This window comes from Triticum dicoccoides, chromosome 7B (assembly GCF_002162155.2).
Source record: "Triticum dicoccoides isolate Atlit2015 ecotype Zavitan chromosome 7B, WEW_v2.0, whole genome shotgun sequence".
Taxonomy (NCBI): Eukaryota; Viridiplantae; Streptophyta; class Magnoliopsida; order Poales; family Poaceae; genus Triticum; species Triticum dicoccoides.
Genome location: NC_041393.1, coordinates 746,101,158 through 746,106,229, shown reverse-complemented (window position 1 = coordinate 746,106,229; position 5,072 = coordinate 746,101,158).

Here is a 5,072-nt window from a genome sequence, read left to right as displayed (position 1 = left end):
GCGTTTTCTCTCTTTGCCCATAAGGCCCATATCTTTGCCGGAGGTGCCCGAAACTCCTTTCCGGTGACCCGATAAGTACCCGGCACCCTCCGAAACACTTTCGGTGTCTGAATACTATCGTCTTATATATGAATCTTGACCTCTCGACTATTTCAAGACTTCTCGTCATGTCTGTGATCTCATCCGGGACTCCGAACAACATTCGGTCATCAGATCACATAACTCATATAATACTATATCGTCAACGAACGTTAAGCGTGCAGACCCTACGAGTTCGAGAACTATGTAGACATGACCAAGACACCTCTTCGGTCAATAACCAATAGCGGAACCTGGATGCCCATATTCTATGAATATATTTATTGTTTGAGCCGTTATGACAACATACGTAATTCCCTTTATCCATCGGTATGTTACTTGGCCGAGATTCGATCGTCGGTATCTTCATACCTAGTTCAATCTTGTTACCGGCACGTCTCTTTACTCATTCCATAATACATCACCTCGTGACCAACTCCTTAGTCATCTTCTTGCAAGCTTATGATGTGTATTATCGAGAGGGCCCAGAGATACCTCTCCGATACTGGAGTGACAAATCCTAATCTCGATCTATGCCAACTCAACAAATACCTCCGGAGATACCTGTAGAGCATCTTTATGATCATCCATTTACGTTGTGACGTTTGATAGCACACAAGGTATTCCTCCGGTATCCGAGAGTTGCATAATCTCATAGTCAAAGGAATATGCATTTGACATAAAGAAAGCAATATCAATTAAACTGAACGATCATTATGCTAAGCTAACGGATGGGTCTTGTCCATCACATCATTCTCCTAATGATGTGATCCCGTTATCAAATGACAACTCATGTCCATGGTTAGGAAACCTTAACCATCTTTGATAAATGAGCTAGTCTAGTAGAGACTTACTAGGGACACGGTATTTGTTTATGTATTCACACATGTATTTAAGTTTTCGATCAATACAATTCTAGCATGAATAATAAACCTTTATCATGAATAAGGAAATATAAATCAACAACTTTATTATTGCCTCTAGGGCATATTTCCTCCACTAATGCGCCAAAAATATTCAGGCGAGGCACAATCAATAGGTTTCTCAAGTGAAACAATGGGATCAAAACTCTCATGAAAAGTGTACCATTTTATCTAATTCCTCAAAAGATAACCAACAAGGACTAGTCCCTGACACTCGACAGAAATTTAATAAATGAACGACTCTTCTAATTGCGGTTACAGCAACGAGGTCTAGATCGAGTGCCCGATGCTACGATTACTCTTGTGATCTATCCATTTATTTCTCTATAGATGATGCCTATATTAGTAATCTCCGTAAACTTTGCGAAATGTTGTCATTTTATCTTCCCCTTATGTACGTTATTTCTTTTCGACTTTAGGCCTGCTTAAATATTGAAGATTTGCTTCTGGCCTTCTTTGGATTTAGCTGGTTATTTGTTCACGGGCCTAAATATCTTCAATTTGGTTATGTATTTGTTTTCACGGCACACAAGATTCTTTTACCCAAGATGATGTATTTGGACGAAATTGGACTTACCCAAGTTTTTCCAAGCTTGATGTGTTCCCATAAAGAAATTGAATTAAAATGGTGACTACTGTTTGTTCGCACTACTATAGGTGATCATTTGTCAACTGATATGGAAGCTTATCCACTAAGCATGCTTTTTCTGGAGTTGTATACAAGGTGCATGTCTACAAAGACCATGGAACAACTCTGGTAAGTTTATCATAGGCTTGCTGGACGGTGATGGGTTGGATGAGATTTACCATGTAATCGAGTTAGTTTTGTTAGGGTTTTATCCCTAGTATCGACTATGTTCTGAGATTGATGTTGCTATGACTTTCCTATGCTTAATGCTTGTGTGACACCCCCGATTCAATCGTACACTAAACATGCACGCAAACGTGTACGATCAAGATCAGGGACTCACGGAAAGATATCACAACACAACTCTAAAACATAAATAAGTCATACAAGCATCATAATACAAGCCAGGGGCCTCGAGGGCTCGAATACAAGTGCTCGATTATAGACAAGTCAGTGGAAGCAACAATATCTGAGTACATACATAAGTTAAACAAGTTGCCATAAGATGGCTAGCACAAACTGGGATACAGATCGAAAGAGGCGCAGGCCTCCTGCCTGGGATCCTCCTAAACTACTCCTGGTCGTCGTCAGCGGCCTGCACGTAGTAGTAGGCACCTCCAGTGTAGTAGGAATCATCATCGACGGTGGCGTCTGGCTCCATGGCTCTAGCATCTGGTTGCGACAACCGGGTAGAAGGGAAAGGGGAAAAGAGGGAGAAAAGCAACCGTGAGTACTCATCCAAAGTACTCGCAAGCAAAGAGCTACACTACATATGCATGGGCATATGTGTAAAGGGCCATATCAGTGGACTGAACTGCAGAATGCCAGAATAAGAGGGGGATAGCTAATCCTGTCCAAGACTACGCTTCTGGCAGCCTCCGTCCTGCAGCATGTAGAAGAGAGTAGATTGAAGTCCTCCAAGTAGCATCTCCAAGTAGCATCGCATAACATAATCCTACCCGGTGATCCTCCCCTCGTCGCCCTGTGGAAAAGCGATCACCGGGTTGTCTGTGGAACTTGTCTGGGTGTGTTTTATTAAGTATCCGGTTCTAGTTGTCATAAGGTCAAGGTACAACTCCAGGTCGTCCTGTTACCGAAGATCACGGCTATTCGAATAGATTAACTTCCCTGCAGGGGTGCACCACATAACCCAACACGCTTGATCCCATTTGGCCGGACACACTTTCCTGGGTCATGCCCGGCCTCGGAAGATCAACACGTCGCAGCCCCACCTAGGCACAACAGAGAGGTCAGCCCGCCGGTCTAAGTCCTATGCGCGCAGGGGTCTGGGCCCATCGCCCATTGCACACCTGCACGTTGCGAGGGCAGCCGGAAGCAGACCTAGCAACCTCCATTACAAAGGAAGTCACGTTACGCGGTCCAATCCGGCGCGCGCCGCTCCGTCGCTGACGTCAAGAAGGCTTTGGCTGATACCACGACGCCGGGATACCCATAACTACTCCCGCGTAGATGGTTAGTGCGTATAGACCAAATGGCCAGACTCAGATCAAATACCAAGATCTCGTTAAGCGTGTTAAGTATCCGTGAACGCCGAACAGGGCCAGGCCCACCTGTCTCCTCGGTGGTCTCAACCTGCCCTGTCGCTCCGCCACAAAGTAACAGTCGGGGGCCGTCGGGAACCCAGGCCCACCTCTACTGGAATGGAGCCACCTGTCCTTTCAGCCCCCTCATCAGAATCACTTGCGGGTACTCATCGAGCTGACCCGACTTTAGTCACCATCTGTATAGTATGAATGTATGTATAGTATATACCCGTGATCACCTCCCGAGTGATCACGGCCCAATAGTATAGCAAGGCAGACTGACAAGAATGTAGGGCCAATGATGATAAACTAGCATCCTATACTAAGTATTTAGGATTGCAGGTAAGGTATCAACAGATGTAGCAACAATGTCAGGGTATGCATCAGACTATGATTAACGGAAAGCAGTAACATGCTACACTACTCTAATGCAAGCAGTATAGAGAAGAATAGGCGATATCTGGTGATCAGGGGGGGGGGCTTGCCTGGTTGCTCTGGCAAGAGAGAGGGGTCGTCAACTCCGTAGTCGAACTGGGCAGCAGCATCGTCGGTCTCGTAGTCTACCAGAGAGAAGAGGGGGAAGAAACAATGAATACCATGCAAACAGATGCATATCGATGCATGACATGACAAGTAACGGTGCTAGGGGTGCCCTAACGCGGTATGAGGTGATACCAGTGAAGGGGGAAAGCATCCGGGCAAGTATTCCCGGTGTTTCGCGTTTTCGGGCAGAGGAGCCGGAGGGGGAAAGTTGCGAGTTTGATATGTTAGGGGGGTGTGGCGGACGAACGGGTTGCGTATCCGGAATCGTCTCGTCATTCTGAGCAACTTTCATGTACAAAGTATTTTCATCCGAGTTACGGATTATTTTATATTAATTTTTAAAGTTTTATGTCATTTTTAGAATTAACAGAATTAATTAAACCGAAAATCATTTTATCACGTCATCATGATGTCAGCATGACATCAACGGTCAACTGTGGACTTTGACTAGTCAACAGACCACTCGGTCCCACATGTCATTGTCTAAGGATAACTAAACGGGTTTAATTAGTTTAACTAGTGATTAGGTTAGTCTAAACAGAATTAATTAAGTTAATTAATTAATTAACATTTTTATTTATTTATTTTTATTACTTTTTTTGTTTTGGGGCTGTGGGCTCCTCTGTCATAGAGTCAAGGCCTTAACGGGCGCGGGAACTGGGCTAACGGGGCTTCGCCCCTGTCGTGCAGGCGCGTGCGCCGGGCGCCTTAGCGCGCGGACAGGGGGGAAGGGGACGGCGTGTGGTCCGGCACCGGCGACCGTGGCCGATGCAGGGCGGCGCGGCGAGGCCGACCGGAGCTGAGGGGAGGCGCGATGGCATGTGCGCGGGGCGCCAGAGGCGAGCAGCGCAACGACGAGCAAAGCTGGGCCGCGCGGGCGGGGCGCCGCGGCCGAGCGGGCAGTTGCATCGCGCAGGGCGCGGTCGGGCAGCCGTGTACGGCGAGGCGACGGCGGGGGAACGGCTCGGGCGCACGTTGACAGGGGAAGAGGGGAGAGGAGGAGGGCGCGTGCTCACAGGGGTGTTGCAGGGGTTCGGGCAGCGGGGGGACGAGGAGGTGGATGGGGTCGACCGGCGAGGAAGGCGAAGACGGGGTTGAGGAGGCGGTCCGGCGGGCTCCGACGACGGCGCGAGGCGGCGGCGATGTCGACGACGTTGAGTAGGCGTCTGGCCACGAGGGAGAGGCGACGGGGCCGCGAGGAGGATGGCAACGAGGTGGCAGGGCGATGTCGGGGCGAGGTGGCACTGGTGATCCGGCGACGGCGCACAGCGGCGGGGGTGAAGGGATCGGGGCGGCGAGCGATTGGGCGCGGCCGTGCGGGAGGAGGGGATCGAGCAGGGGCGCCCCTCCCCCAGG